Below are 12,822 nucleotides of genomic sequence, written 5' to 3' on the forward strand. Positions count from 1 at the left end.
TGCCCAAACATAGTATGTGACAAAGGCAGTATTTGAACCCAGGTCTTAATTCTCAGTTCTCTGTCATCAGCGCTTCTCATCCAGCTTAATGCTATAGAGAGGAAGCTGGATTTGGCATTGCAGTACACGGTTAAAATGCTAGCTCTGCCACTAGATACGTTCTGCATAACAATGATCTGTAAGGTAATTCCAATTCCGAAATTCTATGACATTGAACATCACTGGCAGAAGAGGTCTAGGCTCAGGTGATGACAGGACTGCTGTACTGTCTGAAGGAGGGTTAACTTGGTAGAACAACATGTCAATTTTGCTCTTAGGAAAGAAGGTTTATATTTCTTTTTTTAAAAATTAATTAATTTTAGTTTTCAACATTCACTTTAAAATTTCCCCCCCTCCTTCCCCTTCCTCCCCTCCAGATGGCATGTAATCTGCAATAGCCTATACATGTACAATCATATGAAATATATTTTCACATTAGTCATATTATAAAGAAGAATCAGAACCAAAGAGAAAAACCTTAAGAAAGAAAAAAAAAGAGAGAGAGAAAATAGTATGCTTAGATCTGCATTCTGACTCCACAGTTCTTTCTCTGGGTGTGGACAGTGTTTTCCACCATGAGCCTTTTGGAGTTGTCTTAGATCATTGCATTGCTGAGAAGAGCTAAGTCTGACAAAGTCGGTCATCGCACAATGTTGTTCTTACTATGTACGGTGCTCTCCTGGTTCTGCTCACTTCATTCAGCATCAGTTCATGTAAGTCTTTCATTTCTTATTGAATAATAGTATTCCATTACATTCTATAGCACAACTTGTTCAGTTATTCCTCAATTGAAAGATATCACCTCAATTTTCAATTCTTTTCTACCACAAAAAGAGCTGCTGTACATATTTTTATACATGTGCGTCCTTTTCCCATTCTTATGATCTCTTTGGGATACAGACCCATAAATGGTATTGCTGGATCAAAGGGTATACACAGTTTTATAACCCTTTGGACATAGTTCCAAATTGCTCTCCAGAATGGTTGGATCAGTTCATGACTCCACCAACAATACATTAGTGTTCCAATTTTCCCATATCTTCTCTAACATTTATCATTTTCCGATTTTGTCATGTTAGCCAATCTGATAGGTGTGATGTGGTACCTCAGTTGTTTTAATTTGCATTTCTCTAATCAATAGTGATTTAGAGCATTTTTCATATGACTATAGATGGCTTTAATTTCTTCATCTGAAAACAGCCTGTTCATATCCTTGGACCATTCGTCAATTGGGGAAAGGCAGGGTTGTATTTCAAGAAAGGTTCCTGGAAGAATTAGTTGGATGAAAACTATGGAAGAAGATTGGTGGTTTGTGAAATTGGCCATGGAACCTGTCCAGGAAAAAAATAAACAGCAACAGCAGGATGGAGGCCAGGTCAAAAAAAAAAATGCAGTTGCCTTAATTCTCCAGCTTGTGTAGGAGATGAGAAGTCACAGAGAAAAAACTGACAGAGATAGGGAGAGGGAAAGTTGGCCAGAGCCAGTGACAAAGGAAAGCAGAGAGAAAGACACATGAGGAAAAGGAGCAAGCATTTATTAAGCACCTACTACAGTGTTTTATAAATATTATCTCAGTTGATCAATGGAAGAAAGGTCAGAGAACTGCTGGTTTCCACTCTAGTCACTGGCAACTCTTTGTCTGGAATGCCTCTACCCTTCATTCATTCAACTGACTCATTAAGCCCTTCTTGTGTATGTCTGTTAGTGAAGGGGAAGAGAGAAGCTCTGCCTTTGTGGAGGTCACAGTCCATCTAGGAAGGTGACAGGCACACATGAGCTTTGCAATAGAAACAATCTAGAAGACTCTAAAATGCAGAGGGGAACCTGCCCATTTTCAAAGTACAAAGTCGACAGCCATTCTAATACTACATGGATCCTCGTGAAGCCCCTGTTGCTGTGAGTGGGTTGAATGAATACTGATATGAGAAAGTGGTGAGGAGGGTCTCTGCTGAGAGGGCTGGAGAACGCACCCACAATCGATTTCCTAGTCCACCCTTTTCTGACTGCCTGTCTGAATACAGAGGATCCAAATGCTGCACAGAGACATACATTTCCTCTTCTTATACATGGTTACATATGGTGACATATGATCACATATGGTAATGCATAGGTCACTCTACAGGACCTGCATTTTCTTCCAACTTGAAATTCAATCCTTCAAAAAAAAATTGTGATTTCAAGGCCCTCCTCCATTAACAAAGATCATGACTTCTTCATATTTTTGTAGATGGATTTTGTGATTTGCTATAGCCAAAAAAATTACCATCAGCCAGCCTCTGCAAATGCAGTCAGGGTTGAAAGATAGAGGACAGAGTTTGTCACAAGGTCAGTATCTGAAGTAAAAAATGGGTTGGAAGGAACTTCCAGAGCTTAGGCTCTATTGGCATAACATTAGAAAACCCTGCCCACCTTTATTCTGTGAGAGGGAACAGAGAAAGACTTTGGTGGAGCCACTGGGCAAAGGTACTTGTAAACAAATTACAGTGAGGGACTTGGGAAACACAGGGCTGTGGCCAATGGAAGACTCTCTACCTGTCTTAATCTCACATAGGAACAAGGAAACCCCTGAAACTGACATAACACAATTGTGACAGCTTAACTTCTCTCTCAAACTATGGTGATTTGGGTTTCCAGAACACAAATTCCTATTGATTTAATTTCTGTGTCTTAGACGACTTACAAAAGGAGGTGAAGAGAAAGGTCTTTTCACTGACTATGCAAGGAAACCAACAAGACGAGGTATTTAACTGTGTATTATAAATCAAATTGTATATCTGTACACAGCAGTTAAAAATGTGTGTACATTTTTTTTCCTTCCTTAATGTGAAGTTTTCCATTTTTCTTGGAAACACAGTTTCTTCTGTCACACTTTTGGGTTTCTGCAATATAAACCTCTTAACTAAATTCCATTAAAAAATGAGTCAAATAGGAAGCTATTTGCAAGAAGTCTGCTCTCAATTAAAAATGTTCCAATAATTTTAGCAAAAAACCCCCCAACGTAGTAGAGTAAAAGTGATGCACTTAATAGTGCTTCAGAAAATTCTTCACAGTTAAACATTTGTACTAGAAAATAAAGTTCTACAATTTTGGCTTAATGTGTAAGCTATGTTCTTTTGAACCAATAAAAGATATATACTTTGGAATTTCTGGACTTCCATCTATTAAACTGAAAAACAACAGCCTTAGTCACTCATTTATTAAAATTGATATTCTCCCATTCAGGGATAAAAGTAAATTCCAAGAGTTGACATGTGTAATGAAGGGATTGGCCAAGGAGAGCTCAGTCCTTAGAACATGTATAATATGTTCTGCGGGCAGCAGTCCTGTGACAGCTTGGTGAGCCTCCTCTGGGCATGTGTAAATGGAAGCGCCTTCTCCCCACTTCAGAGGATGAGCAAGATCACTGGATTTTTCCTGGTGGTATACTATGCTGTGATTTTTAAAAAGCTTCTTAGCTGGCTGCTGAGACTGAATTGAATATTCACATAAAATGTTCAAGCATAAAAAAAAATTCTCTTGTTCTCTTCTCTGGCATTTCTGAGTGATGCGGAAGATGGGGTGGGGGAGGAGCAGCAGCAGCTCTGGCTGCCTTTACTCCTCCATGTAATGTCACATCCATGAACAAATGATGCCTATACTCTGCTTACTTCTTTTCCCAACCTCAGGTGCTCTGAGTATTCTGAATAGGAGCACCAGGGGAGCTGATGAGCCCAGATATATCGAAGCCGTCCACGGTACCAAAGACAACCAGAGTCCTGGAGTCTGTGGCAGGAGTAGCAGGGTCTGGTGAGACCCTGAAGGGTTAATAGGTATAAGATCTTCCCTACCCACAGCCCAAGCCAAGGGACAAGGAACTTCCCTAACGTATTGCTCTGGGATGTGTTTCAACCCAGAGCCTTGGGGAACTATCCCTTAAAAAACAAGTCTTGAGGTAAACATCCAGGGACTTGGCCAGTTCCTGGGTATTGATCCGAGACATTTTTGACATAAGATCATTCTCGAGGTTGGAGAGTTTTGGCCAAAACTCTCAGGTCCTTAGGATTAATCACCTATTCCCTGGCTCCCTGCCTTCTTTGTGTAAGGATGGTAGAAAGGGTCTCTCTTGGGAAAGTGACTTTGGGAGTCTCCCTCAGAGAGGACACTCTGCCATAGGGACTTTCCCAACCGAGACCCTGACGGCCGTGATACAGGCCTCTCCCAGCCAGATGTTCAGGAGCTGGTGCTTCCTCGGATTGGTGATGTATTTCTTCTTCATCTCTCTATCTTCCTGTTAATAGTCTTTGCTTCTAAGATTGTATAATCATATGTAATCACATTTATGTACATGTATGTTTATGATTATTGCCATTATTAAATCATTTATAAGCTAGGAACAGTGTGAACATGTCTTTGTGGGTACAGATCCGAACCCACAAAACAAATCATAAGTGCTGCGCAGCCCATAACACCTTACTGTTACAGATCCTCAGCAGTGACCTGCTGGATCCGGCCTAGCAAGGAGCCAGCCCAGCTGAGGAAGGGAGCACCATGTGCATCGCCATGCCACACCCAGAAGTGGACTCCAGAGGAATTCTGTGAAAGGCAGAAAGGACTCCCATGGCTAGGAAGTAACACTCCCTGCTTTGGGGGACAGGGGAAGATCCAGAGAATGTTTTGTAGCACCTACTTTGAGTCCACTCTCCCTAAGAACCATGTAGGTATGTGGAGAGGAGAGTCAGCTCCCAGTTTGGGGGGGATGTCTATTCCAGTCCTTGCCAAACCTTCTCAGTAAATATCCACGTGTAAAAGCTAATTGATGTCAATTGGTTAACTGTTTTTGGGGAGCTATTAAGTGCTTAAATGAAATTGGGAAACACCCGTGAGGTTCATAAGTGATAATACTAGAACCCTGAAGGAAGAAGCACTAGCTGGTCCTAGCATAAATTGGGAGAGTGAGCCCAGGGCCTGCTCTATACTAAGAATAACCAGAAAACCAATGGGCAAGGGGAAACAGCTCAAGTTCGTGGCTGGTATTGGTTGGATGCTAATCCGCCAACTGCGTGCCAAGGAAGTATTCAACACTGAAGTGCCCTGATTCTGTAACTGAGGATAAGCTGCTTTGTTTGGTTTTTTTTGGTTAGGCAATGGGGTTAAGTGACTTGCCCAGGGTCACACAGCTAGTAAGTATTATGTGTCCAGGGCCGCATTTGAACTCAGGTCCTCCTGAATCCAGAGCCAGTGCTCTACCCACTGCGCCACCTAGCTGCCCCTCTGATTCTGTAACTGAACCAAAAACTACAGGGCAGTATATCTTTGATGACTTATTTCTATTAATAGCAAATAGCTTTGATTTCTCACGTAGTTTTTGTTCTTCCACCAAGAACCTGCGCCTATACTTCATCACGGCATGGATGTCATTCTGGTTTCTCAGAAGCTGTCAGCAGAATAAAAGCTGTGGCAAGTCCTCCCAGTGAAGGGCTGCGGGTCAATTGCTTGAGGATCAGCCCAGTTAAATCTGCAAAGGCTCAAAACCAACTTGACCTAAGGATTGCTTTTTTTTTGGCAACAATAGCTCTCAAGATCAGGTATTAGCCAGAGGAAAGTTTTGCTCCTTGTCAGCGGCAGGAGTTCCCACAGAGAATATGTGAGAGGCCTCCGAAGGAGTCTACCTTTTAGACTGGATAATTCTTGAGGGAAGGTTCCTTTGGGGCTTGGCCTTAAAAACTTCAGTAGGCATAAAAAAATAGAGGTCTTTTTGTGGAAAGACACTGTCCACATGATGGACATGTTTTTTCTCCTTGATGTTTGCCTATGTCTCAAGAGATTATTTTATCGAGATGTAAGGTTTGGGGAGCCTTTTCTTTGGAGAGCACTTCTCTCCCTAGGGAGCAATCTGGCAATCCAAAACACTAACTGCTTCTCCAGAGAAGTCCTCTGGTTTTAATCAGAGAGGGAGACAGAAGATGGATGCTTCTGACGATGTGGATTTTCTCTGGAATTCCCTTCTTTCCTTAGTCTGATAGCCCATGTTTTTCAAACGTTCAAGGCACAGTGCAAGACATAATCTTTTTTTCCGCATTTGTTTTTGAAGCTAGCTTTCTCTTTTGGAGGGAAATAACTATTGGGTCCATTGATTAGCTTTGAACATGTGTCCCCTGGGAAGTTTGGAAAGTAAATAAGTTTTGAACAAATTTTAAAAATAAGCAATACAATAATTCAATCTTGCCTTACACAATCTAACAAAATAACATTATATGGGCTAAAGTATAATCTTTTCAACTTTATTCTCTCCCTTTTTGGTTCTGTTAAGGTAAGAAAGGTGAGAGTAGATCTCAAATGGAAAAATCAGCAAGTGATCAGATTTTTCACTTGCTTTTTCAGAAAATGGAAAACCCCTTCGCAAATATTTCATCTCTTCATTTAGCCACAGACAAAGTTTGGCAGATAACAGCCACTGATACAATCGCTTACAATATAGAATCTGCTCTTCTGTGTCCCGTATATCACATCAGTCAACAACACAGGATACACATGCAGATTAAATAAATTCAGGAAAATCTGGGTGGGAGGCCAGGAGATATTCTCTAGCTGAAACAGATGGAGCAGATAATGGAATTGTTGTTGTCTTTAATCCAAACACTGCACAATTTTAAGGGTGTTGATGTGACAGAGCCGAATCAGCCTGGAAATGTTTCTCTGGCATTTCACTTGTGTGCATTCCTTATCTCCTCCACCACCACAATGAGGGGCGCATTGAAAGGAGGGCAGTCAGGATGGCGGCCAGGATGATGAAGGAATTGGGAACGTTTAGGCAGGAGAGGACTTGGGGGCAGGGTCTCTGTCTGAAAACAGGAAGACTTAGAATTGTCATGCCCACCTCTAAAGGAGAGGACTAGGGACAACAGCCAGATGTTGCAAAGAGGTGAATTTAGGTTTGACATAAGGAAAAAATTTCTTAATAATTAGGCCTATTCAAGAGTGAAATGTACTGCACTGGGAAGCTGTGGACTCCCCCGACTGGTCATTCAAGTAGTGCTGGCTGAACAGCTTGTGAGGTTTCTTGCAATGGGCCTTGGAGCTTCATTCTGAGTCTGAGATTCTATGATCAACAAGCAAAATCATTCTCAAACAGAAAATAAAAGGGGGCAAAATGAGTTGTTAGACAGGATACAGAGAGAATCTGAGAGTCATGTGAAGCACAATATGTGTACTGAAATTCCCCATAGTACTCCTGTCAGTGGATTTCTAATGCAGGAAAGATTTGTTATGAAACTATTTAGTCTTCACCTGAAAAAGAAGTAGCAGGGCAAAACTGATAATACTCTAATTATTTAATTTAAATGTTTTCTCAAGAAAACATTTTGGTGCCTTTTAAAATAAAACCTCAACTTGTAAAAACATAATATCCTAGAATCTTAGAGTTTAAAGGTCCCTCCAAAGGTCTGCCCCTAAGCAGGATCACAATTACGTTATACCTAAGATATAACAGTGCATGCCCTAGTCTTAAGATTCTTAAAGAGATTCAGGAAACATAGCCAAGATATCTCTCTCAATAGCTCATTCTAATGATTCATAACTCATCAAGAACACTTAATTTAATTTTTGTTACTACGATTTTAGCTCATTTTCTCTAGGATTGTTCATTGTCGTAATAACTTCTCATAGCAGAAGGAAACGATTAAGTTGTAAATAAATGAGTAAATGAAGAACTTTTATTAAGTACTTGCTATGTGGAAAGTGAATAAAGAGCTGGCCTTGGTATCCCTTAACCTTCCATGGCTCTCAGCTACACTCTAAGCCTCTGGGTTTCAGAGAAGGTTCTGATCTGCAATGGTAGAGAGAGTTTTCTCATCAAGGAATTTCCTCTACCAGTGAAAACTGGTCATGTCCCCATTCCTATTGCTCACTATCTATCAAGCAATGTGTTAAGCTCTGTGGACACAAACACAAAAGGAAAGATAGACCCTGTCCTCTAGGAACTTACATTCTAATAAGGAAGGCACTACATATAGGAGAGTAATTGCCAGAGAAGAGTATTTTGGTTTGGAAATTTATAGGGATGATGAGTGCATCCATAGGGGAGTAGATTGATACACCTTTGCCAGAAACAGAGTTGATTAGATTATAAACTGGAAAGAACTAGAAAGGGGGGTATATGTGTGTGTGCATGGATGCGTGTGCCACGTGTGTATGCATGCACATGTGCATGGAGGTGATGACACGGAGTGGTGAGAAATCCAAGAGAAGCCTACCTGAAGCCGAGTCTGAGACATAGTGAACAATTAAGGCATGTACCAATCAGGTCCCAGAGCAGCCTCTGTACTGAAAAGGTTGAAATTAAACCCTCAGTTTATATAATCTTCTGCAGATACTAAAATGGAGGGCGGAGAGGTAGTTAGGAAGAACATGCAGGATGCATTTGGGAAATCTTGTGACTCTTTCAGTGACACACCCTCTGCTAAGTGGCTCCCTGACAGTCAACTTTAAGCAACAATGTTCTCTCTATCATGCTATACTGCTGCAAACTAGAGACCACCACAATCTTATTCACATAGATCATCAACAAATATACCCACATTGCAACAGAAGATTTCTATGGGAATTTGGGGGGAATTTCCCCCAAATTCTGAACAGTTATTTTTCCATTACGAGGGCAGGGGGAATTCCATGGAAAGGCCAGGGTGTTTGATTTTCTCAAACTCCTTACCACCAGATATATGTACCTTTCTAAGCATCTAAGAGAAAGGCAATATGGTATATCAGACTGGCCTTGGAGACAGGAAGTCCTGGGTTCCTTTCTGGCTTTGGATGCTAACCACATGGCTTTGGGCAAGTAATTTATCCTCTCAATGCTGGAGGCAACTCTCTAAGATTATCCATTGTGGATGTTGTTGACCTGCATTAGTGGAGAGAGTAAGCTCCCCACCAAGAAAATGGCAGACCTGGGAAGAAAATTAAGCCTTTGGTGGTGGTCCAGTCCTACTCCTTCATGACACAGATGAGCAATGTGAGGTTCAGAGAAGTCAGATCCTAAGACTGGAAACTCTGTCTGCCAGGATCCTCACTCAGGGCTCTTTTCCTCATGCCATGGGACCTGTTCAAAGATTAATGAGTGCATGGGGTCAAAGAGCAGGAGGGCAAAAGAGGTTACCAGATTCATTCCAACAAATATGCTCATGAGCTATGGCTGAAGGGAGAGATCACTGCGGAGAGGGTGCCCTCCTGTCTCATCACCACTACCACTGGCCAATTCCATCACACAGTGGATAACAGTGCCTCTGAGGGGCAGCACCCACACCTACCCCCCCCAGCCCACAGGTAGGTACTACTTCTGGCCCAGCTCTCAAAGCCACCATCTGGGGAGGCGGCTCCTCTGGAGACTGGGTGGCTATCCCGACCAACTGCCACATGACCAGGCCGGACGAGCCACCCTATCTGAAGCAGCCAGGCACCACAGGGGAGACAGGAGGCAGCAGGTGTGGCCAAGCAGGTCAGACCACCATCACCACCTTGACTGCCATTCCCCCTGAGTCTCTGATGGGAAATAGCCCAGGACCCTGAAGCCAAGAGCTTTGGGAAAAGCAAGGCTGCTCTTCCAGTCAAACAGTCCAGCGTCAGAAGCTGATAGAATTTTATCAGCAGAAATGATGTTAAAGAAGAGATGACCATCCACCTTGCTGCTGCACCCCAAAGGCCACGGGCCCTTCCCATTTGACTTGCACCTGACATCTTCCACAGGAACTGTCTCCCCTGCTAGACCATGAGCTCCTTGAGGGCAGGGACTGTCTGACTTTCCTCTTTGTATCCCTATTTTTCTCTTGCTTTAGCGCAGTGCTTTACACCTTTATTGAATGTGAGGTACTTCAGGTGACATAATAAGGGATAAGAGAATTAATTAAAGTCAGCTGGCACTTATTAAGTGCCCATCAGGTGCCAGAGGCAGCTAGATGGCTTAGCAGGGTAGAGCACTGGGCCTGGAGTCAGGAAGACCTGAGTGCAAATCCAGCCTCAGATGCGTCCTCGCTGTGTGACCCTGGGCAAGTCACTTAAACTTCTGCTTGTCTTAATCCATGGGAGAAGGAAATGGCAAACCACTCCAGGATCTTTGCCAAAAAAAGCTCTTGGACAGAATGGTCCACGGGTCGTGGAAAGTCAGACATGACTAAACAACAGAACGACAGCTAGGGGCCAGGTATTGTGTCCCATGCTGGAGATACAAAGAAAGGCACAAACCAGTCTCCACTCTCAAGAACTCACACTCTGACTGGGGAAACAATACGCAAACAAGTGTGTACAGACAAGAGAATCACCTAGAACCTAACTAGGATGAATGATGAACTATGCAAAATTGTCACCTTTTTAAAATTCATGCCATTTGAAGTTATGAATATATGTAAAATTTAATTTCGAATACAATGGAAACATGCAGTTAACATTTATAAAAATAAAATTTTAATCTATTAATAGAACAGCAAAGGATAAGGAAAATGCATTTCTGATTCAAGTTTATTATAAACAATAAAGTAGTTACTGAAAGCAAAATTTAAAAAAAAATTACTGGATATCACACTTAAAAATAAGCCTAGATTTGTGATAGGTTGAAAATCTCATTATTATTGCTAGAAACATTCAGCTTACACTGCAGGAACTGTCTTCTCTTTCTTTAAAGCTTCCTGCATATGCTGGTAAGTACAGAGAGCTGCATCTACTTCTTGAGTTTGTATGCTTACATTCTCTCACAATAAACCAAGTACATACAGTTGCATGAAATGGAGCATTATCTGAAAGCACTAATGTTTGGAATAGTACTCTTCTTGCAATATTTTTCAACAGCTAAAACAATTTGAAAACTAGTCTTTCATCACCCACGCCTTATTTGATTGCCAAAGAAATGGAAGCAATCAATGTTAGCGGCTTCTTAGAGCATGAGGATTTTGAAACCGAAAACCAAGCACTGTTTTTTGTAAGAATCCCCTTCTGCACTATCTCCCATCTTTAGACATGTTATATTCAGGCTGAGTGTTTTCTTTCTTAGAAATGTAAGTTCCAGAAGACAAATGTCAATTTCCAGAATAAACCCATTTCATTCACATTAAAAATGTGTTAATCCGTGCCTCCACCTTCTTCAATTATTTTCTCCAAAATACCAAGATATTTAGCTACCATGTCCTAATTGCACTGTCTCTTCAGTAATTTTAACGTCATGTGATATGATTTTAACATTATGTGATATAATTTTAACATTATATCAGTTTTCAAAGTGAATGAACCAACCAAAGCTTGCAGCAAATGTTTCTTCACTGTCCACTTCATTTCCTTTTTCTGAATGGCTACTTTATTAAGAAGATGTGTGTTTTATGGCATATCCACATGCATTAAAGATGCCCCATTTCTATCACTGTCTATGCTTCCATCACTGTAACACTGGAAATTCCTTGTGGTGGTTTGCAAACCACAAAAAGCTTGTGTGACTTTATCTCTTTTATTTCACCTCTATACTTTATAATATCCCATACTATAGATTCAGCTATTTTGACATCTTGTCCTTTTTTAAAAGTTATTATGGCCACTCTCATGCTGTTCAATCACATCTAATTTTTGTTCTAATGTAAAAACAAATATCTTCTTTTTTATGCTAGTAGTGTTTCCATCTGAATATTCTGCCCGTTCCTCATCTTGTTAAAGGCTCTTTAAAAAAAAACAACTTGTCATGACCGTTGGCAATAAGGTATACAGCACATCACAGCCACATGTGATCAGAGACAAATGCAGACTGATGAGAAAACATGTTAAAAACTTTGATCAACTCACAAGCATTGAACCAACACAATTTTGGCTTGCGTTAAACATGGCCTGATATTATTTTGTAATCCACACTAAATCTAATTTCACATTATTCAAACTCTCCTCAATTTCAATCTAGTTGTACATAGGACAAATTGGAGATAATGTTAGAGGGAAGGCACTAATATCAATAGGGCTCAGGATAGGCTTCTTATAGAGGGAAGGAAGAAGGAAATTCCAGGCATGGGGGACAAACAATGAAAATGCAGAGGAAGGAGATGGACTGTCTTGCGTGAAGAACAGCAAGGAGGCCAGTGTTAGTAGATGGCAGAGTAAGGAGAAAGTGGAGGAGAGAAAGGTGTGAAAACACTGGAAAGGTGGGTGGGGTGGGGTGGGTGGGGCAGATTATTAAGGCCATTGAATGCAAGAAGATTTTATATTTAATATCAGAAGTAATAGGGAACCATAGGAGTCTACTTAACAGGGGACAACACAGTCAGACCCGAGATTTCCAAAGACCAATTATGACAGCTGATTGGAATATCAACTGAATTGCAGAAAGAGGAGGCAGGGAAATCAATCAACAGACTACTGCAATAGTTCAGGTGTGAGACCTCTGGGCCAGCCGCAGGGTGTTGGCTGAGCCAGAGAGAAGGGGGCTCAGACTAGAAATGCTCTGGAGGCAGAATCAATAGGCCTTAGCTACAAGCTTACTCCATGGTAGCACTGAAAAGGTTAACTCTGCAGTCAAGAAGAACATTCTCCCTGCCCCAAGTCCCCCCACATAGGCATGCCAGTCCATTTTACACAGGGCAGCCAAAGGGATTTTTGCTAAGTGCAGATCTGACCAGGTCACTGCATTACTCAGTAAGCTTCAGTGGCTTCATACTGGCTTTAGTACTCAGACTCTCTTGCTTAGCTTTTAAAACTTTTCACCACCTTTTATTTTCAGGTTCCTAAGACATCACTCTCTCTCCCACAGTCTGGGATGCAGCCAAACCAGCCACATCTCTGGGCCTT

At 41.5% G+C, this 12,822-nt stretch overlaps 1 protein-coding gene across 1 annotated transcript in view; it reads right to left on the bottom strand.

The window, feature by feature from the left end:
* The window catches only part of ACAD11 (acyl-CoA dehydrogenase family member 11), a 90,635-nt gene that overhangs the window by 19,457 nt on the left and 58,356 nt on the right, over positions 1 to 12,822 (bottom strand). The gene's annotated exons all lie outside the window — the stretch shown is intronic.

The sequence above is a fragment of the Phascolarctos cinereus genome, unplaced genomic scaffold (assembly GCF_003287225.1).
Source record: "Phascolarctos cinereus isolate Bilbo 61053 unplaced genomic scaffold, phaCin_HiC Scaffold_1;HRSCAF=81, whole genome shotgun sequence".
Classification (NCBI taxonomy): Eukaryota; Metazoa; Chordata; class Mammalia; order Diprotodontia; family Phascolarctidae; genus Phascolarctos; species Phascolarctos cinereus.